This window comes from Lissotriton helveticus, chromosome 8 (assembly GCF_964261635.1).
Source record: "Lissotriton helveticus chromosome 8, aLisHel1.1, whole genome shotgun sequence".
NCBI lineage: Eukaryota > Metazoa > Chordata > Amphibia > Caudata > Salamandridae > Lissotriton > Lissotriton helveticus.
The window spans coordinates 291,576,689-291,600,223 of NC_136069.1; positions in this window are offsets into that span (position 1 = coordinate 291,576,689).

Consider the following 23,535-nt stretch of genomic DNA (forward strand, 5'->3'; position numbering starts at 1 on the left):
GCCGCGCTTAAGGGGTTAAGGTCTTTGATCACCTTGTCTGCAAATATATCAATATTGTCCTTGGGCATGAGTGGAGTAAAAACAGATTTGGGTCTGAAGGATGTAGGAATTATTCCATGAATGTTCAAATCTGATCTAATTGCTGCTTCTCTGGTGTTTAATAGGCCCGTTTCATCATCATTGTCTAACTCCGTCATGTCTCTCAAAAGATTCATATCCGCAACACTTAACGTGTTCATTACTGTGGAGACCATGTCTCCCTTATCTCCTTCATTACTTTTTTCCTGAACGTTGAAAAAATGCTTTCGTAGCTTCAATCTGCGTATGAAAGGGTACATGTCTATCCTAGTTTGTGTATAGTTAAAGTTTGTTTCTTTGCAAAATGATAGAACGAGGGCGAGGATTTGTTCTTCTTCCTGTGATAAAGCCATATTTGTTAGATTTATTACTGTATTTTCAGTTCCTTTTGTGTCTTTCATCTCCTTCTGTTCTGTCTGTATGTGAGTTTCTCCGTTCTTTGCAGAGCTCGAGTTGGGGTACCACGCGGGTGGATGGCATCCCCCCACTTATTTTACCGGGTGGATGCCGTCCCCCCTGCCAAACAGCTGGACTTCACTATATGGCCTCTCTGGGACGAGATCAGAGCTCACAGCACGCTGCACACGCGCTGGCTTCTCAGATGCAATCGCATCGAAGGGGTGAGCGAGGGGAGGCAATGAGCCCGATGGTGCAAGCCACCTTTTGTGACGCCACTTCCTGTCGTGACGTCACTTCCTGTGACAGCATCCCCCGCCTCTTTTTTTGGGACTTGTGCCCTGGTTCTTTGTATTGCGCCTGCCCCATCTCCTGTATTTCCTCCTTCTGCGCCTCGATTTTGAGTCCTGTTTTGCGCTTAATCATGTCGCGTTGGTCTTGGGCGTAAACTCATCAGGCGCTCCACGAGTAAAAAAATGAACTCCTGGACAGGTGGTGGGACCTTGCGTGCCTGGTTACCGCTTCCCATTCCTTCTGGGTCGGATTCTATTTCGGAACTCAGATCGGATTCACTGGGTTCACTTTGTCCCTGTGGGCCAGTGCTTGTTGTTGGTAGCTGCTGGCAACATATATTTTCAAACTTTCTTGAGAAAGTGTAGATTCTGCCATACAGGTAATCATTTCTATCCCGCTGAAATTTACTGGCTTGCCTTTCTTTTATTGTTTGTTCGTATTTCAACACTCTGTTCTTTATGTCTGTTAATCCTTTCTTAACCTCGTCTTGATTGGCCATTTTTTCAAGATCTCTACATATCTCCTCTATTCTGGCCAATATCTTCTCTCTGTCTGTTATGGCAAATTTGATTAGTATCTGCAGCATGTTTCTCGATGACTGTGCACTGTTGTCAGCCCATTCTTAAAGCATGGGAGGGTCTGGGTTCTCGTAGGCTGGGACTACGAGAATCCTCAGCCCTCTTGGTATGCGACCCACATCTAGATATCTCTTTAGTGAGGTAAAATCCCACCATTTAGCCACCTCATGCCTGCGTAGTTTGTCCAGTTCAGTTTTTTCAGGTCACTGCCTGCTGCTAGGGGTTGCGGGGTTCCGCTCGTAGATTGCAATACAGTGCTTCTATCTTTGTCGCTGAAGATGTCAAGCGATGCATCCTCGCGCTCCTTAACCCAATCCTCGGCCATCACTGTGGAACTTTAATTGTGCTTGACATCGACTGCCTGTAAATCCGGAAATCTACAGGACTACCTCTCCCATCCACCACCTGGGGGAACTTGCAAAATACCTACTGACTACACCAGCAAGCATACCTGGAACCCGACTTGCCCTCCAGCAGTCATGAGAATGCCGCTGCCCACGTCCCACGCAGGGGGACATTGGCAGGGCAGCCACCTTAGTGGCCACTAGTCGCAGCCCCCATCCCCCTGTCCAGGGCTTCGTAGGAGGCGTGGCGAGCCTCGTCTGCCCCTCCCCGGGGTCTTCCATGACGCACGGCCAGGGGAGGGCCAGTGGGGGGCGGGCCAGGTACTTAAGCTCCGCCCGCCCCTAGCTCTGCCTCTCACCAACTCCTCAGAGTTGTGGACATCATCAGCCATGGATTCAACATCAACAAGTCTACCGGAGTAGTCTTTCTGGATGTAGCCAAAGCATTTGACCTAGTATGGCACGAGGGACTGCTTTACAAACTTATCAAGCTCCAGTTTCCCAGCCACCTGGTTAAGCTACTGTCCAGCTACCTGACAAAACGGACCTTTCACGTGGCAGTGCGAGAAGAATGCTCATCGCCACGCCCAATTCTTGCTGGAGTGCCTCAGGGATCAATCCTAGGACCATTCCTCTTCAACATATTCACAAATGACATCCCCACGGACCTAAAGAAGACTGATCTTGCCCTTTACGCAGATGATGTTGCAGTCATCTCTCAATCCTTCAGCGACAAAGAAGTGGCTAAGAACCTGGAGACATCGCTCTGCAGACTCTCCGAATGGTACAGCGACTGGCAGATCACCTTGAACACAGGCAAAACCACTGCAACATTATTTACCAGGAAGCAGAACAGGAAACACCCACAGATTCTCCTCAATGGGGATGAGGTCAAATGGGAAAACAGCAGCTCCTACCTGGGGGTGACTCTGGACTCTAAACTCAGCTGGAGAAACCACATAGAGAAGACCTGCCAGAAAGCAGCATCCAAACTGGCTGAATTATACCCACTCCTGAAGACTAAGTCGATGCCCATGCAGAGCAAGGTGCGAGTAGTCACTGCAATAATTCGACCAACTATGACATACGCTTCACCAGTTTGGAGTGGCTGCCGCCCACAGCTTCGGAAGGACCTACAGAAACTACAGAACAAGGCCTTACGGATTGCAGCAGGTGCACCTATGTTCACACGAACAGCAGACCTCCACATAGACTTAGGCATTGAGATGTTGGACGACCATCTCCTCAAACTCAACAGGAAATTCTACAAAGGACTAGATCAAAAGGAAAACCCACTGATCAGGAAACTCGCAGACATCTCTACGAACCCATTTGACAGCTACCCGCGTCCCATTGAAGCGCTAACCTTGCGAAACTGAAGCAGAAACGCAGCATCCAAAAACTCTTCTCTGCTTGAAGGCAAACGCTGGCAGGTACACAAAACCCACCGCTGCCAGATGGCATAATAGCCTCGGCAAGCAACCAAAAACGCACCGCTGCCAGATGGCATAATAGCCTCGGCAAGCAATCAAAAACTCACCGCCGCCAGATGGCATAATAGCCGCGGAAGGCACCCAAAACTCGACACTATCAGAAGGCACTAGATAGACAAGGACGTGGCTCTCTGAGGACACATGCTGACAATTCTGCAAACAATATCGACCGCTACCCGCGGCCCATCACTGAGCTGACCAAGTTATACAACCCCAACTGTGACAAAGAGTCACACATCAATAAGACAACCTAAAAAGCGACTAAAAAATTCGAAATGAATGGGGAGTAATGAGGCTACTGCCTCGGTATCCAAAAACTCACCACTGTCGGAAGGAATCTGACAGACGAAAACAAGACAGCAAAGTAAGCTCTGCCTCTGTCCTGCTTCGGTTTCCTGTCCGCCCGCATGAGCGCTTCTTCTAGGTGAGTGCCTGGCTCTCTCCTCCCCCCCCCCCCCCCCCCCCCGTCCCTGGGTCAAGCCCAGGTTGCACAGGGGCCTGTGGTTGGATACCACGGGGGGTGGGGGGGAGTCGTGGCCAAATTGCGGTCTCGACTGCATGGGCAGGCGGGCGTTTGAGCACTTCGAGTTGCTCCTAGTTTTAGAGCGATGGGACCCCATTTAGTGGCGCACCCTCGGGCCTGGGGAGAATTAAAAAACCCATCCGGTCCGGCAGTATTGCTGGGGGGGGCTGCGTAACAGGCGCGCCCGTGTAAGCGCCTGGGTTTTTTTAAACGTTGGTGTACACCCTCCGCGCCCCCGCCAGCCCTGGAGCACGATTTTCGGCCGTAATCGGCCTCGTGTTTCCTCTCCGGCCGTGGTGGGCTTTTGCTGTGCCCTGCCCGCGGTGTGGCTTACATGCGTCGCAGTGATAGCTGCCCTTTGTTGTCCCCTAGGGTCAATCACGTGCATGACCCTGCTCCCTCCTGGCCTTGGCCCCCAGTAGGAATTGGACTGGGGCTAGGTCGCGCGTCCTGGGGTCAGTTCCCCTTTTCCCCGCATGTGCGCTCCTGGTAGAAAGGGGGGTCGAACGGCTATAGCGCTGGGACCAGCTTTGTTCTGTGCAGAGTACCCTCGTTAAGATGCTTGCTGCTGCTATGCTGGAGAGGCCAGTTGCCTAGGGAATGTGGACGCCGGGCTTGGCGGCAATGAATTACGAGGTATAATTTTTGTTCCGTCCCGTTGTCGCCAGTGACATTGAATCGCTGACGCTGTGAAGGTGGCCGCTGTTTACTTAGTCTTCCTTTCATTCCAGTTTGCATGCAGTCAGTCGGCAGCCCCTTTGCGGTGGTACAATCAAGGTAAATTGCATTCTATGTTTTGGCAACGGTTAGGTGACAGGAAGACATTTGCAGACGGGGTGCGCGGGCCCCTCATTGCTCACAGATCCCCACGCTGACTAGAAAGGGAGTCCAATGGTCAGGAGGTATGGAATAATGCCCCGAGCAAACAGGCCGCAGTGTGGTCCGCCTTGTACTTTGCTGGCTCTGGGCTGCAACACGCCCGCTTCTGACACGGGCAATTTCAGGTACTTTTATTGTCGCCCGATACTGCAAGGTTATCCATTTTTAGCCTTCCGAAATTTGTATCAAATGAGACTTTTTCCTGCTCTGAGGGACCGGAAATAGAAAGTTTGTTGAAACGCCAATCGCTGTCATCAAAATTGTTTGCTAAAGTCTTCAACAACCGCAGAGTTTGTTAGCAGGAAGCTTTTGCTGTTTTTCTGAGTGAAAGCCGCATTTCCCTTTCATGGACGTCAGAGTCCATTTCTGTCTCTTTAAGAACAAACTTTGATTTATGCCGTGCGGTGCCCCCCGACAATGCACAGATACACCCCTTTGGTCAAACATCGTTATTACCAGGGAGGGGTCATTATCGTTAATTGGGAGGGCGGGGAGGACTCGTGTTGTACACTATTATTGATAAAAAAACCTTCCTCGGTTGCCGCCGTACTTGATAACTAAGCCATAACAACGGGCGGTTATCTTGCGGTGCCGAAGGTCTAAACTTCGTGCTTCCCACCCCTTTTACACGATAGTACCACAATGTGCCCAAGGAGAAAAGAAACATTGGTTTGAGTTTAAAAACAAATATTGTTCATGGCGGCCAGTCACACTAGGGCTGCTCTAGAGTTTAGAAGTGGTGTTGGCAATGGGAAGAATGTATTGTTTTTAAAAGCTCCCACGGTTGGAACAATCAGTAATTTCAGAAAGATACCAACTGGTGTGTGCTGTTTTATATAGCACAAACGCGACCCAGAGTATCGGAGAGCTTTAGATGAGCAACAGTAGCATTACAGGCGGACACGTTCATTTTTAGGCACGGGGAGATTGAGTGATTTGCCCGGAATCACAGGATGTTCGAGCCTCCCGCCAGACTCGAACCTGGCCGTTAAACCACACCCACTTGTAAATACAGCAGTACGTAATAAGCATAATGCAAGTATCTTTAATTCTGAAAATATATTTGCATTTGGGAACAGATTTATTATGTTGTGGCGTTGTGTTCTGTTTAGTTATGGTGAACATGCGATCAGTGGCGGTTGTCACCTAACGTGCAGTGCGCAACTTGAGCAGCATGCTGAACCCGGTTCCGAAACAATGTTGGAGTCACCAGTGAGTCAACAAGCCCCTCTATGATCAGATAACTCACTGATCCCATTACAACTACTGTATAACCCTAACAAAAGCCTACGCTAAATCACATACATTACAGCTCAGCAAATTCCGCACTGCGTTGATCCTGAATTCCATAATGTTACGAGACACTTTACGGATGCCCCCACTTTTCCCTCAGTCATGTCTGCCTTCGAGCTGACGACAGTGGAAGAGATCAACAAGAAGAAGAAAGAAGTGTCTGATCTTCCCGCTGACCTAAGCTTTGTGACCTACCTCACAAAGCTCGTACCAAATCGGGCCTAGAAATAATAATCATTAGAGTAGCTCCGAGACTGAAGTGCATCACAATATACATGAAATTAGCAAACAATATTTCCTATCCAACAGTTTTTCATGAGAGTCCAGAAAATCTAGGAAGCTTCAGGGCAATACCAATATGTCTTATCGCAGCAAACAAGTAGAACAGGAATAGAACTGCCAAACATATTCTACCAGCGATTGCTGTTATGTATTCATATCCATGAGAGGTACCAACAATACAGTAGCAAACGTACAGCAGCCAAGACACGCTATTGGAAATGAAGGCTATCAGGCCACTCTAACACTCCTTGGCCTCTCAGCAGCAACCACACTATCTGCCGTGGCAGTCTGAAGGATTAGGTGGTAGTCCCCGGCACTGCTTAGGAATGCCCCCTTTAGTTTCACAGTATCAAATGGGGGCTTCCGAATCTTTCAATTGCAGAATTATGCATGTCGTACCCTTTAACAGCTACATTCCCCCTTTGAAGCAAATGATGAAACTTTCCACGTTTCAGGTAAAAAAGGATGCGAATGACATAATGTGAAAGACGGGGTGGGGTATAAGGAAAGTATTATTCTAATAGAGCACGGAGTTCGCACTGGCTCCTAAAGGAAAGACGGGGACTGGCCACTACACGTTGCCCCTACCAAGATGCCAAAGACTGTAGCACCGCATCTACGGACCATCACACTCCTACAAGTGTGACAAATTCGCGGGCAGAATTATTTGTGTGTTTAAGAGTTTTCATGCAACAATACAAAGGTCAAGCCCATCCATTTGATTAATGGAGCGTTGGAACTAGATCAGCGTGTTGTTTAGTGACAGTTACTGCTTTGCGAGGGTAGTGCCCAACCATTTCTGGTGCTTTAAAGCACTTTTAAGATCCTGCAACGTTCTCGTTGCTTAAATGGGTGTGGTTTCTGAGAATTACGTTTCCTTTGTCTTCATTTCTTGGTTGCTTACAAGGAAATGTCACGCATAGTCGTCGAATGTCACTCATGATTTTAATGAAACTAGGTATGTGTCACACATAGGAATCCAAAACTTTGGCAGCGAGGCACATCAGACTTAGAGTTCCATACCGAAATATCTGTTTTGTTCTGCGCACAATGCGTTGCTTGCCATCTGGACACGAAACGGACTCGCCTGTCGAATCCAACCTCGGGCGCCAAGGATGTAGAGCAGAGATGACTATTCTTCCAGCGTGCCATGTTTGCAGCTAAGCGCGCGACGCCCAGCAGGAAGCATACAGCAGAACCTGCTGGGCGTGCATATGGAAAGGCAGGCAGAAAATGTGCTTTGACGCTTTCTGTTGGGTATGATGTTTGATTTCACCCTGATTTTGTACATACACACACATAGGCACGCATGCGTGCACACACACTCTTAGGTGAATCATTATCATTAGTATGAAGTGTTTTCGGTACTTCACGATCATTCCACCACTATTGCTCGCTTTTATAGCTTATGTTGTGGGTGTGTGTTGGTTTAGGGGCTATGGGGAGTTTGAAACAGGAGGGGTTTATTTCAGAAGGGGTGTCTCCTAGTCGATGAATAATATGGATTGGGAAGAATATTAATAACAGATTTGAATTCCGTACGCCCAACCCTTCATTAGCAAAAACCCAGCACCTCTTCCCCTGAAAATGCAAATAATGCAGCACTTCGCGCCCTACTACAGGAGCCGAAGCAGCCTCCATTTCTAGCCCTAAAATATTTAATCACAGAAAAAATTACCCTCGTTCAAAGATAAATGTACTTTGCCTATGTTTTCCCTCCAGCATGAACTGCTTGAGTATTTGCTGTCTTATGTAAAAGAACAAGCACTGCTCAGTATGTGTCCATTACTTGTGATCACCATGGATTGTACCGGTGAGGTTGCCATTGTCCAACCTGGTTTCAAACGCCATAGGTTCTAAGCTTTAATTTGCAGGGGCCAGTAGGAAGGAAGTTGGAAGGTATTATCCTAATGCCGCATGAGTTTTCTCAAATTGCGCGCATGCTAGGAAATACAGAGTAGTGGTTATCTCTTAATCTTTCTGAGCTGTAGACTGTCAACAGCTCACACTCCCTCTCATCGATTTTCTTGCTAATGCAGTAAGCATAGCAGTTTCAGCAAAACAAGTACATAACCCCGCCATCCCAGCCTGCATGGTTGTTGAAGATCTTCAGGATCGGGTTGCTCATGCTAGGCGTCTACCTCCTTATGGTATTCTTTTCAGAGCATCACAATGTATAATTAAGAACAGTAGTGTGGGGTACATATGCTCTTGGAAAAACATGGATTCTGCCGGTGTTTTATGCACAGTCATCTTGGTTTGCTGCAATCCTGACACTGGAGCTTTCAGCTGTGAACCTGCTGGCCACTACACAGTACCACACAGTGAAATGAAGCAATGTTGTAAGATAAGCCATTCTCCTAAAACGTGAATGGAATTAGGTCCCGGGGAACCATGGACCTGGTAAAAAGTCATAAGGGCATAGCAGGTGGCTTACCATAGCCTGGGTGGCTCATAGCAGGGTCATCCTTCATCGAAAAGTGCTTTGAGGTAGGGGTTGCAATTATATTGCTTTGGCACTAGACTGTGCCAAAGTGTTGAAATTGGCAATGTATATACACATAAGCGGCGTTCATTTGTGTTCACTATACCTCTTGTCGTAAGCAGAACGGATATTGCAAAACACTGACTGTGTTATCCCGCCAGCATAGACCCATGCGCACATATATACGACAGCCATTTTAGGTACCATGGTCTCCCTGTTCGCGATCGATCACCAGCGCCCTTCCCTGACCCTGCAAGCATCCCCCATGCACCCCGACCGCCCCCACTCTCACATGCACAAGTCATGAACCCTTCCCTTTCCGCATGACCCTGGCTCTGAGAATCACACCCCGCGCCTGACCAACACCTCCTTCTCTTCCATGAATACCCCTCCTTTGATGACCCCTTCCTCTGAGCCTGATTGTCTGCACGGACCGCTGGTCATCCCTTAGCCTGAGGATACAGTTTATTGCCCACTACTGTATGCACTCGCCCCTCTTCAAAGGGAGCTACTATTGATCATGACCTCCCCACCCCCTGAGATTCGATCAGGCGCACACATTCCAAAGGAATCGACAGAACACTCAGCGGCGTGATAGCCCCCCTCCTATTGTATGAGGGGTAAAGGCCACTACTGTAGCCATGTGTTGAAATGGGCCGGAACTGGGGGGGGGGGGGGGGTACCGGGGATGTCATCTTCATACCTCACAATGTCTTGATTGTAATGAAGGATGTTTGTGCACCATAAACCTGTGTATAAAAGACGAAGCCTCAGAGAAACTTGTTAGAGCACCTCCTGAAGACACTATGTGAGTGTGCGACATGACAGGCTCTCCTGATGAGAAATAAAACTCTGTTCTTGTTTTCCTGCCTCCAGCGCCCGTCTCTTTATTTGGTAATTGTTCAAGATGGGAACTAAGAGGCGTCTTGCGCCAGCAGCCTGGGCATCAGAAGCGTTATGGGCTGACTTTTCCACAATTGGCGTCCCAACGCGGGGTCCATCAGCGACATAAGGTCCGGTAAGAGAGGTCCAGACGATGGGGTGAACATCTAAACGATTGGAGTATACCTGCCTTGAGAGGGCCCTCGTCCGGCTGCTGATTGAATGAACTTCACCGATTCCGAACGGACCTCTCTCAAGTGACCTACTGTCCTGGCTGGAATCCCACAGGAATGCTGCGGTAAAAATATGGAGAAAGAGAACGATTGGGCGCTGGAAAAAGGAAGGCGAAGAATTGCCCACACGGTCCGGTCCGGGTAAGGTTCAATAGGACATCTTTATGTCCGATTGGTAGGATGGCTTTATCCATCTGATTGATTGATTGATAGTACTTGAAGTATTGGTTCTCTTTGAGACATTTTCTATTTGCAAACAGCGATGAATAGGAACGTTCCTCTCTCTTTGCAAATAGTAAAGGATAGGTAATGCAGACGTTTGTCCCCCATTGTAATCCGTCATGCCTATCTTTCTCCCCACTGATTGTTTGTTATCGATTTTTATCGATTATTGCTCTTTGAGATATTCCCTGTCTACAAACAGGGAAGAATAGAAATATTCTGCCCCCTTTGCAGATAGTGAAGGATAGGTAATGCAGACTTTTGTCCCCGTTGTAATCCGTCATGCCTGTTTTTCTCCCCATTGATTGATTGATTGTCTGGACATTTATTGTTCAAGGAATAGTTCTTTTGAGGTATCCTCTGTTTGCAAATAACGTAGAAAAGAAATATTCTGTCTAATCTTTGCAAGTAGTGAAGGGTAGGTAAGGCGGACCTTTGTCCCCCGTTGTAATCTCTCGGGCCTATCTACTCCCCACTGATTGGTAGACTAGTTCGACCCGGACCATTTATTAGAGGTAGGTCATCTGGCTCGACCAGAGGGCACCCCTAATAAAAAGGACATATGCAATAATAATGAAGTAATTATCGTATCCTGTTAACAGAAACTTTAGCACGAAACACACTAGGAATAAAAAGGGAAGAAAGAAATAAGAAAACAAAATCAGTAGGCCACTGATGAGTTTTTGATTTTCGCTACAAATAAGAAAACGTTAGAAATAGCTCACGATAAAATACATGGTTTCGCTAGAAATAAGAAACGTTAGAAATAAGCCCGTAATAGGAAACATGAAAATGGTGAGAGAAGCCAAGCTTGACATCACGGCAGCCACGAGGCAACCAGGTTTCGTCACCCCTCACTGCTCCAAACATGTCTGCCCCACCGCTTGCCACGCCCCAATAACGGTAGCATGAGGCAGATACAAGTCAACAGATACCTACCCCCATTCTGGAAACTCCCGAAATGCAGCAGGTTCGCGGCTACGCCCATCCGGAAGACGAGATCTTCGGCACATGTAGGGCGGGTCCTGCTGCCAGCCGTCGGCCGGAGGTCATCGAGTAAGGTGGGCCCGAAGAAGAGCTCAGGCCGACGGGGTCCGGCCGTCCCCACTTCTTTAATAATGGCTGCGACAACACTGGGGGGGGATGTCTTGCTCGTGCCACCGACCCCCCCCTCGCATCTCCTGGTCCAGCCACGGCTTGGTAGAAGCTCCCCGGTCGGCCCTGAAGCGGCGCCTTATAGGCCCCCGGGGGGGGGATGTCTTGCCTATGCGTCCGACCCCCCCCTCTCTCATCGCCTGGTCTGGCCATCATGTATATTAGCGCCGAGGAAAACGGCGTGGGGTGCGCTCCGAGGGAGAGGCGGCGCGAACGAGCCTCTCCCACCTCCCCAGGTGGAGGCCCCAGCGGCACCCCCAACACTCCACTCACCCGACATGGGTTCGCCCACTCGTAAAATGGCGGACGATCCTGCTGGAGCGGGCCCGGGGTGAAGAGATGGCCCGGCTGCTTGTTGATTAAGAAACGAGTCCCACCATCATAAAAGTTCTCCTCGACCTTGAAGATTCTATAGGAGCCGCGGGAGTCCCCGACTCCCGCAGACACCCCCGATGGGGAATGACTGCCACGATTGCCCGCGGAACGATGAAAATGTAGCCGCGGGACGTCGGCGCTCCCATGCTGACGCCAGCCTCAGTTTGAATGACTGAAATTCTGCAGACTGCAGTTCGGATCAGTTCCGGTGAAAACCCAGTATGACCCGGTAGAATTTTTTTTGCCTCCCTCCCCCTTTTTACTGATGGTTCAGACCGCCGATCCTTTCTTTTGCCCTTTAACGGAACTTTTGGACTGCCGAAAGAGGCTCTGGGCCAACCACGAGTTAGTGGAGATTTTGACTATGCCTGGACCTGCCTGGCTGCACCCAAAATGGCGCCGGTACAAATGAAACTTTCAACTCCTTGTTGTACCCCGATTGCTCAGCCTTGGTGTCATGAGATATGTATGTAGTTTTTAAACACAGGGATTGATATAGGATGTGTACTGATTATATGTTCGGACAATGGATTGATATAGGATGTGTACTATCAGTTCGGACAATGAATTGATATGGGATGGGTACTGATTATGTGTTCGGACAATGAAGGACAATGAATTGACATGAGATGGGTACCGATTGAACATTCGGACAATGAATTGTTGTTAAGTTTTGGCGCATCATGATTATTGAAAGTTCGAATTTCAACGCTTATGATACTTGCTCACACTGAAGTTATTGTACTTGTCGCATTTTTTATGAAATTAACGACCGCCGACTCCATTAAGTTTCCCACTACTAAGTATCCCCACTTGTATAGTTCCAGCCTGCTCCGTGGCCGGCCCACGAGGTTGTAGGCCCGTATGTGTGCACCGACATTCTTATTAAAGATTTTTGGAAAAAGCAAACGCAGTTGTCACGCGTAAATTGGTAAAGTTTCGAATAAATGACTACTATTTCCGATGTAACTAAATTACAGGTGGAATGGCTCAGTTCCATTAGTTAAGTTCTGAAAAATATAGTACGCAGAAATGTTGCAAAATTTGAACGGTCCAGGTTTTTGGTTGTATGTGGTTTGCATTTTTGTACAGCCTAAAGCAACCGAAAAGATCCTGGTATTTAACCTATACTTTATATGCTACCTGTATCTGGAATTTTTTTTTAAAATACCCCTAAGTCACCCCGAAGGAGTGCCACTTGACTCCCCCCCTGCACATGATCCGTAATACCACACTTGGGTGACCTATGCTATCCACAGGCTTCCGATAATTATCTCTCCCACACTAAGCGGTCCACCTGGGCTTAAATGCCGAGTTGACAGAGACTGCCTTCCGTGGAGATAGGCCGAGTATGTAGTAAGTAAAAGCCTTTTTTTTTGGGTTTATGCGTGCTAATATGCTGTTTAAATACTGCCTTCGCCCCCCTTCTTTTTCCCTCTTTCTGCAGGTCACATCGGAACGTCGAGTAAAAAGTACGAAAAAAATAGTGGTCTAGCGGACGAAGAGATGGAAAAAAGGATTTGATTATGGTGCCTACACAGGACATGCAAACAATGACTATTCCTCTCCCTGAACTTAGCGCCTGGGAGGGCAGCCTGAAGGGAAACTACAAAATATAACTTCGCTTGGCACCCCGAATAGTACAACTAAAATGACGTGCACTAATGAATAAGCATCCTACAATTAACTAAATAGGGAAAGTTTAAGGAATATTTTGAGGTGAGGTTTACATTTAAAATCTACTACATCCTTCTTCGCACCCTCATAGACATGACACTCAAAGCTACCCCATTGTTCTCCCAACTGACACCCACTGTTGCCTCAGGCTGGAAACACCTTAGCCCGATCACGTTAGTTCTTGGCCAATTGCCAAAGGCATAAGTGTGTACAATCAAAGCCACCAGTGAAGGCAGCCGACGAATAAAAGAGAAGAAAAAGGTAAAAAGAGCTTAGGATGCTAAGGATGTACAGCATACAGGAAAAGATAATTTTGGCCAATAACTGTTCTATGTTTTGTCTTGGATTTTTGTATATAATACATGTACTGTCTCCCCCGTCTGAGTTTGTGTGTACGTAATGTAGGGATCTACGTCATCCCTCTGCCTGTGTTTCCGTATTACTTAACCCCTGCTGTTCTGTGTTGTGTGCGAACTGAATGGACCATTATTGTACACGTTTCTCCCTCTCTCTCTCTCTCCCTCTCTCTCTCTCTCTCTCTCTCTCTCTCTCTCTCTCTCTCTCTCTCTCTCTCTCTCTCCACGCCATACGTGTACCAACTGGTTAGTTTAGAGTGCGGGCGACTCTCTCTCTCTGAGGGTCCCCCTGTTCCCTCCTCCCTTGTGCAAGAACGTTGTGCCCCACCGGCACAAACCTAATTGGGTCTCTTCGAACACAAAGGTGCTCGGCAAAATTGACAGGAACTAAAACGATTGTAACTTGCCATATTACTACCTCTCCTTTCTGCAAAACGATAGAACCCGAGTTGGTAATGAAAGAAAGGACAGGTAAGACGACTGATGTCCCCTAATCTGGCCTTTTATAGGGGGACTATAACGTTAATGGTCTTCTGTTTTTCAGTTCGTTAGAAATACAATCCCCAATGCCCAGAATGCCCCACCCCTCTGCACTTAAGTGCGAATGTCCAAAGCGTCCCCGCTTCCCCCGATTGACCCCAGCTCCATATCAGCTATCCCCGAAGTGTAATTGATGACCTTGGTTAACTATCGCTCCCCAAGTAAAGCATGTTTCACCTCTGTCCCCCCTCTCATGATGATAACCCCCTGCTTGCAAGAGTTAGCCGACCCCGAAGGGAAATGTAAGATTGTCAGTACCTAGTCCGATTTCTCCCCACGTACGTCACGACTGAGCGCCAAATAGGCTTACGAATTCAGTAGAAATACCCTCCTACATACTCCATAAGTGATGACTTCTGACTGTGATAGATGAACATATCCCCCACCTACGTAGGATTGGGGACGGAATTGAGATGTATAAATGTCTTCTCCTGCCAGTTTTTCTAAAACTTGTTTTGTACTCATTCAAAGATACAATCACTGGAGGAGAGGAGCTGGACGTGACGCACAGCCTGGCCACAGATCATGAAGCACGTGTGACCTCGACCAAAGATGGAGTCGCAGAGCAACGAGACGCGGGACGAGGCACCACTCTCAAACTCGGCAGATGAAGGAATGAAGGGCTGCCTTGAAGCCCTCGATTCGCTGACCCACTCGTGCCTGAAGTCCCCGTCCTTTTCGAGCCCGACTGATGGGCCTGCCTGCTCGACGTCCTTTGCTCCTTTTGGTCCCTTGGTGTGTTCAAAGATCTGATCCCACTCCGCCCTCTCCTCCCTCGATTATTCAATAACATCGCCCTTTTCGCATAACTTTTGACTCAGAAAAGAGGAGCAGCATCTAGATAGAATAAGGTTTTGCCACGGAAAAAGAAAGACACGCTGGTGCCCAGCATGAGGCACCCCTACGAAGATCAGTTAGGAAACAGGACTGTGATCTAATAGCAGAGGACTGATTGCACCCTGCAACGCGTAAGGATGAATACGAGCTGGACCTATAGCTCCACCGCCGGTGCTCAACAGCGCCAACAAAAGAAGGCGGACTCTGTTAAAAAGACATTGTGACAAAGACCCCCCCCTTTTTTTAACTTTCTACCCACCCCTTGACTTATTGCTTGTATCGGACTGAATTCCTCCCTCAGCCAATTTTTATTGCTTTCAAAAATGTTTCATCGGTCACTCATGTATTTAGTTTTCCAAAAGTCTCTTATAGTGCTGACAAAACCCAAAGGTATCAGAGCACTTTTTCTGTATGTTGATGTCACCGGAGAGAAAGTCAGAACTTGATTCTATAATGCGTCAGAATATTTTTCTTGATTGACCCCGACTAAGTATTATGCCGATCTCTAGCCTTGTATGAATAATCCAACAAATGTAAATTCATATGTACTGCATTCCGCCAATCGTATCGACTGTATATGGTTACATGCGATCTGCTAGTATTGACAAACGCTATTTTGGCCACACACGACTATATGTACACTCCATCAGTTGGGGTAAACACAAATGAACTAGCGTATGTTAAAAAGCGGCGACTGTTGAAATTGGCAATGTATATACACATAAGCGGCGTTCATTTGTGTTCACTATACCTCTTGTCGTAAGCAGAACGGATATTGCAAAACACTGACTGTGTTATCCCGCCAGCATAGACCCATGCGCACATATATACGACAGCCATTTTAGGTACCATGGTCTCCCTGTTCGCGATCGATCACCAGCGCCCTTCCCTGACCCTGCAAGCATCCCCCATGCACCCCGACCGCCCCCACTCTCACATGCACAAGTCATGAACCCTTCCCCTTCCGCATGACCCTGGCTCTGAGAATCACACCCCGCGCCTGACCAACACCTCCTTCTCTTCCATGAATACCCCTCCTTTGATGACCCCTTCCTCTGAGCCTGATTGTCTGCACGGACCGCTGGTCATCCCTTAGCCTGAGGATACAGTTTATTGCCCACTACTGTATGCACTCGCCCCTCTTCAAAGGGAGCTACTATTGATCATGACCTCCCCACCCCCTGAGATTCGATCAGGCGCACACATTCCAAAGGAATCGACAGAACACTCAGCGGCGTGATAGCCCCCCTCCTATTGTATGAGGGGTAAAGGCCACTACTGTAGCCATGTGTTGAAATGGGCCAGAACTGGGGGGGGGGGTACCGGGGATGTCATCTTCATACCTCACAATGTCTTGATTGTAATGAAGGATGTTTGTGCACCATAAACCTGTGTATAAAAGACGAAGCCTCAGAGAAACTTGTTAGAGCACCTCCTGAAGACACTATGCGAGTGTCCGACATGACAGGCTCTCCTCATGAGAAATAAAACTCTGTTCTTGTTTTCCTGCTTCCAGCACCCGTCTCTTTATTTGGTAATTGTTCAAGATGGGAACTAAGAGGCGTCTTGCGCCAGCAGCCTGGGCATCAGAAGCGTTATGGGCTGACTTTTCCACAAAAGCAGTAAAAGTGTAACAAAGTCCGGTATTGACAGATTTCTGTTGAAATACCAATATCCCCTTGGTGTGGTTTCTTCAGGTAGAATCGTTTTAACTGAAAACACTAACCCTAAATAAGGTATTTAATCAAAACCCAAATCCAAGGATAACATTTATGCACCAAGGTAAATTCACACCACAGAGGCCTTTTGATTATGAGGATAGCAGTTTCTACACGGTGTATAGTCATTGTAACATGAAATATGTGAGGTAGTATAGTTTCCCCATATCAGTGTTGCTGGTAAATATCATGGAACTTGATCTCTGTACTCGATAAAAGATGTAGAAAGGAGTGTTTATTAGTGTAGCTGCTCCAAATAACGTGGAATTGGCCCAGATTTAATTTTACTACCAATTGGTAGGTATAAACGCACAAGTATATAGACTTTTCAATATCTATATTAATTTATATGTGTTTACATACTACATACACAGGATATTCGTGATTGTCTTGTAACAGTAATGGTTTGTCTCGGCGTCAGTGGAGCGATGCTTTCCACTTCTTAAAAACGTACTTGTATCCCGACAGATCTCTGTCCTACAAGCTCAAGTGCACTGCAATGAAATGATTACTGAATTGAACACAGACTACAAACCTTTGGAAATGAGTACCTCCACCTGTCCGGAAAATGGAGGGAGGATTGCTTGTGTATCTTCTTTCAACCTTGAATGAATCTATTCTTGAGTTTAAAAGAGTTAGTGTAATTTTATATTGCAGTTGTAATTGACTTACTGGGTCTTGGCTCTAAAGTGCTGAGCTGTTTGGTTTTCCAAGGCTGGCATGGTACATGTGAGTGGAGTAGCATTTAGGGCTCAGAATAGCCTCCCACAACTTGAACTCACCAATGAGGCACGATTCAGAGCTCTGGGGCAGAGGCTGAAGGCTAATTACCCTGCACAGGACTGGAAGGGAGATTGTCTAAGTAGATCCCAAAAGAGCTGTCAACGCATGATGGGGACAATTAGTGACATGCCTAGAGAGGTAAGCCTTGTAGCTAGGGACAGAACGCAGAGGTAGATAGCTTGGTCGGCGTGCACAGGCAGGTGATTTCAACTAGGGCCAACTAAGCTTGCTGCCGGGTATGGGCCACAACTAAGGTGATTACATTAAGGTTGCAGGCATGCACTGAGATGGATGCTCAAGCCCACTGCCCGTAAGATAACCCAACTCAGATAATATCACCGATGCTAGGGCCAGAAATGCAGGATAGTCCCCAAGGTGGGAGATGGCCATTGTAGCGCCTCGGAGGTTGGGACAGACGCTCAACTAGCTGGAGCCGGTAAAGGGGATAAAGGGTGCTGGGCCCAAAATCCCCTGCACGTAGCAGTGAGGGAGAGCAGGTGGTGAGGTGTCCTTGAGGGACGGGCTAGGGCTTATAGGGCCGAGGTGGCTGAAACAGCTTTGGCAGGGTCACTGATGGGTCCCCAGCAAATCCACCATGAAAGGGCTATAGCTAGACATGTGACCCACCATCTGGTAGTGCGACACCGTTACTGGTATAAGTACCTAGGGGCACAGGTGGATAACGGGGCCCGGCTATCGGTCAGGATGGCACTTCACGTAAGGTGCAATGTCTTAGGCGACACCTTGCACTATTCCATCAGACCAGCTGTGACTCCCTTGTTAGGGTGCCAGGGATAATTTGAACATAACCATGAAGTTGCCTGGTCAATGTGGCAAAGTCAGGATGATATGCTCCTCCTGGATGTGCGGGATCAATCAATCAATCAATCATGGACATTTATATAGCGCACTACTTACCCGGAGGGTCTCAAGGCGCTTGGGGGGGGGTGCTGCTACTGCTCGAACAGCCAGGTCTTGAGCTTCTTCCTGAAGGAAAGGTGGTCTTGGGTCAGGCGCAGGTCGGTCGGGAGGGAGTTCCAGGTCTTGGCGGCCAGGTGGAAGAAGGACCTTCCTCCTGTTGTCGATCTTCGGATGCGGGGGACGGCGGCGAGGGCGTGACTGGCTGATCGGAGGTGGCGTTTGGGAGCGTAGAAGTTGATGCGGTTGTTGAGGTAGCTCGGGCCTTGGTCGTGTAGGGCTTTGTGTGCGTGGGTGAGGAGACGGAAGGTGATTCTCTTGTTGACGGGGAGCCAGTGCAGGTCTCTCAGATGTCCGGAGATGTGGCTGCGTCGGGGGATGTCGAGGATGAGTCTGGCTGAGGCGTTCTGGATCCGCTGGAGTCTCTTCTGGAGCTTGGCGGTGGTTTCGGCGTAGAGGGCGTTGCCGTAGTCCAGTCGGCTGGTGACGAGGGCCTGGGTGACCGTCTTCCTGGTCTCGGTGGGGATCCACCGGAAGATCTTTCGTAGCATGCGCAGGATGTTGAAGCATGACGAGGAGACGGCGTTGACTTGTCTGGTCATGGAGAGGGAGGAGTCCAGGATGAAGCCCAGGTTGCGTGCGTGGTCTGTCGGTGTGGGTGCGGTGCCCAGGGCGGGGGGCCACCAGGAGTTGTCCCAGGCGGAGGGCGAGGAGCCCAGGATGAGGACTTCCGTCATGTCTGAGTTCAGTTTCAGGCGGCTGGTCGTCATCCATTCGGCTACATCTTTCATCCCTTCGTGAAGGTTGGCTCTGGAAGCGGCGGGGTCGTTGGTCAGTGAGAGGATCAGCTGGGTGTCATCGGCGTAGGAGATGATGTTCAGGTTGTGTTGGCGTGCGATGGGCGCGAGGGGGCTCATGTAGACGTTGAAGAGGGTGGGGCTCAGCGAGGATCCTTGAGGGACGCCGCAGATGACTTCGGTGGCCTCTGACTTGTACGGTGGTAGACGGACTCTCTGTGTTCTTCCGTCGAGGAAGGAGACGATCCATTCCAGTGCCTTCTCTTGAATTCCGACGTTGCTGAGGCGCTGCACTAGGGTGCGGTGGCAGACAGTGTCGAATGCCGCGGAGAGGTCTAGGAGGATGAGGGCCGCTGTTTCTCCGTTGTCCATCAGGGCTCGGATGTCATCGGTGGCAGCGATGAGGGCGGTCTCGGTGCTGTGGTTGGCTCGGAAGCCAGACTGTGAGGGGTCGAGGGATCCATTCGTCTCGAGGAAGGCGGCCAGCTGTTTGTTGACGGTCTTCTCGATGAGGGGGATTCCCTTGAAGCTGTGGTATGAAGGTAGGGAACACTGAGGTGGGGGGCTCTGTCATCGACGGTAGCCTCCTCCAGAGCTGTGGCGGAGTTACAGGGCGATCTGGAGGCAGACGGGTACAGTAAGGGTACCTCTGCGGCAGACTGGTACAATAAGGGTACCTCTGCCTGGCACAGTAAGGGTGCCTGAGCCAAGGACCTGGAGCCGCAGGAGTTTCCGTGAAACCGCGACGGCGCCCCGTTAGTCCTTCGGGCGGTAGGGGGGCCTGAACCGACCGGGGGGGTGCCATACCGCTCTGCCCTGAAAGGGGGGGCCGGAGTATAAGATAAGGATCTACAAGGTACTGCACTGTCCGAGCGTCGACTCACCGTGCTGGCTGGCTCATTAGGCAGGAGGGACAGCGAGGGGCTGCCTGCCTTGGATCGTCCGTAAGGTAACCCATCCAATGTCATACGCTTGTTGTATGAAAATAAACCTGCAGCAGTTCTCACCCAGAAACAATGTGTCCAGTGTAATCATTATATGGGCAAAATGTGTATGATGTAGGGTGGGAGCGGATGACGGTGTGGGCACTATGCCGCTGCCCGCGTCCCACGCAGGGGGACATTGGCAGGGCAGCCACCTTAGTGGCCACTAGTCGCAGCCCCCATCCCCCTGTCCAGGGCTTCGTAGGAGGCGCGGCGAGGGGAGGGCTTACCAGTGGGCCAGTGGGGGGCGGGCCAGGTACTTAAGCTCCGGCCACCCCTAGCTCTGGCTCTGTCCTGCTTCGGTTTCCTGTCCGCCTGCCTGAGCCCTGCACCCACCCTATCCTCGTACCCAGCGGCTGGACAGGCGGCGCGGACATGTTGAATAATTTTAATGTTTTTTCTTGTGTTGCAGACGGAGTTACAGGGCGATCTGGAGGCAGACGGGTACAGTAAGGGTACCTCTGCGGCAGACTGGTACAGTAAGGTTACCTCTGCCTGGCACAGTAAGGGTGCCTGAGCCAAGGACCTGGAGCCGCAGGAGGTTCCGGGAAACCGCGACGGCGCCCCGTTAGTCCTTCGGGCGGTCGGGGGGCCTGAACCGACCGGGGGTGTGCCATACCGCTCCGCCCTGAAATGGGGGGCGGGAGTATATGATAATGATCTACAAGGTACTGCACTGTCCGAGCGTCGACTCACCGTGCTGGCTGGCTCATTAGGGAGGCGGGACAGCGAGGGGCTGCCTGCCTTGGATCGTCCATAAGATAACCCATCAAATGTCATACGCTTGTTGTATGAAAATAAACCTGCAGCAGTTCACACCCAGAAACAATGTGTCCAGTGTAATCATTATATGGGCAAAATGTGTATGATGTAGGGTGGGAGCAGATGACGGTGTGGGCACTATCAGGATACTCACGTCCATGCAGTCTGAATGGCTCTTGTAGTCCCGGGATGTCGACTTCTGGGGGCTCTCCATTTTCCATGTATCCAAAGACAATCTAATTGTTTTTTGGGCAGCGGAGGGCATCAGATCGAGGAGGGTCAGCATAGGGGACTCCAGAGCGTCCCTTAATATTCTTTCCAGTCCTGGTTTCAACCATACAAAACAGGCACTGACTCCGTGGGATGTGGTGAATCAAAGAAAAGTTTTTATTCCATGGATGAAGCCTAGACGAGTTTCGGCGGACGAGTCCGCCTTGCTCACTACATCTGGCATCTCTCAGGTAAGCTTCTTTTTTATATTTTTACACTCGTGGCACAAACGAGAATGGTTGTCACAGCAACCGATTAGTGGCAAAGGACATAGAAGAGTTAAAAGAAAAATGGATGTCATGTTAAAAACATCGTGAATTTCAAAACGTTTCAGAACTCCTCACACCAAATAAAGCATTTAGCAACTTATTTGTTACAACTGCACAAATGTAAAAAGAGAATGAAAGGAAATATAATGATCATTTTGGTGTATACAGTAAGCATGTTTGGGATGCGTGAGATTGAACGAACCACCTGAGCGAAACCAGTGTTTCTCATTTTACAAAAAGGTATGTCAGTGGAGGATATCATCTGTTTCACTACACGATCTGCCCATTATATGTACTGAATAGTACCTATAATGACTGCCAATGTTAAGTCGCCAGTGTGTGACCTAATTCTTGGGCTTTCGGGCGAGTGTAGGGTGGTGTTCATGTTTGCACGTGGAGCCCAAGTGGGCAGTGAACCACCCTGTACTTCTGCTGCGAATGTTATTAGAAAATTAACAGGTATATGTCTTGCTAAACTTTACCCAGGCATTAACCACATCCTCGCGGCACATTTTCCCTTCCTGCGCTGGGATTTTCAAAAACCCATTATTCATGACGAGCTGGGCTCGTCATGAGCGTGCGAGGAGGCTACCTCATGACGAGCCCAGCTCGTCATGAGCGTCGAAGGGGTTAAAACGTCTGCATGCATGGTAAAGGCATAATCATTGTAAAACATGTTTGGTAAAGATTATGTGTGGTAATGGCATGCATTACAACAGAATGTGTGGTTCCATCATACATCCCTCCAAATGCCTTGACTTCATTATAATATAAAAACATCTTAAGTAAAGGAACAAAACACCACCTTGTCACAGATGGAATTCAAGTGACTTCCCTACCATCCAGTTATGAGTTCCTGTGATCATTAAAGAAGATTTTACACATATTTTCCTCGACTTCCATGCACAAAGGAAGCATTTCCTGGGCTGATTTTACAGCCCTTGGTTCTGTGATGCAGTCACAGTTAAAAGACTAGGAAAAAAAGGAAACACAACTACACTTTTCCTTCATGTTTTCCCCTAGAAAACAATATTTTCCACAATTATATATTATGCTTATGGTGTTTTCCCACTAACCATCCACTTGGCCTGTTACTTACTGGTAATCTTCAACACTCAGAGCTCAGGTCTTCTCTGTCACAGTCATAACACTATGTGGCTTCTGCCTTCACCACAGAGCACATCTATCAGCCTAAAAAACCTAAAAACTGAAAATTAAAGTACCCTTATTCCCCTAACAGGAAGTCACTTCATTTATATATGTATAAAAGATTACACTAATATTGCTCCTGAATAAACCAAGCTGAAAAAGAAAATAACCCACGAAACTTAGAAATCTGCCCAAACAAAAGAACTCCTGGGCAGGAGCTTAGGACTGTAAATAGGAGGACCTGGACTCGGAGTAATGAACATTACCAGTAACCAGGCCGTTACTACCTTTTCTGTCTTCCTCAGCACAGTCTTAACTCTATAAGGTTAAAGGAGATTACAATGCCAAGTAGAGTGTATTCTTTCTGAAAATATGTGCATTCAGTTATTGAAAATTAGGAATAAAGAATTTATTTTTTCCAGTGGACTCAAAATATTTGAACCATATTCAGATTATAAAGAAAGTCCAACTTGTAATTATTAATGAAAAATAGATGTATTGGGGGATGCCCACGTGACTACATTACACATGTGTCTAATTAATACTTCATTAAATACTGCCCATGAACATACAATTGCACAGTAGAATGGGCCTAAACAGACTTTGGCAATCCAACCCACACTGGTTGATAGGCCAGAGGGACTGCAAATCTAATCTAACACCTCAAGAGTGCAGAAGATGGGCACTCATTGAACCAAATGTGGCAAACCCAAAAAGTACCTACCAAAACGGTGCAGTCCTTTCACCATAAATTAAACACAACTCTATGAACATAAAGAGTTTGGAGAGATTTATCCTTCTCTAATGGGGAAGAGTGATACAAAAGAGGAAGAACTAGAGCTTGAGAAAAATGGAAAGACGTTGGATCTTTTGATACAAATGAAAACCTTGGTCTTAGAACAACTTTGTCAGACAAACCATGTAAATACATTGAAGAATACAACAATGAGGCTAAATCATCTAT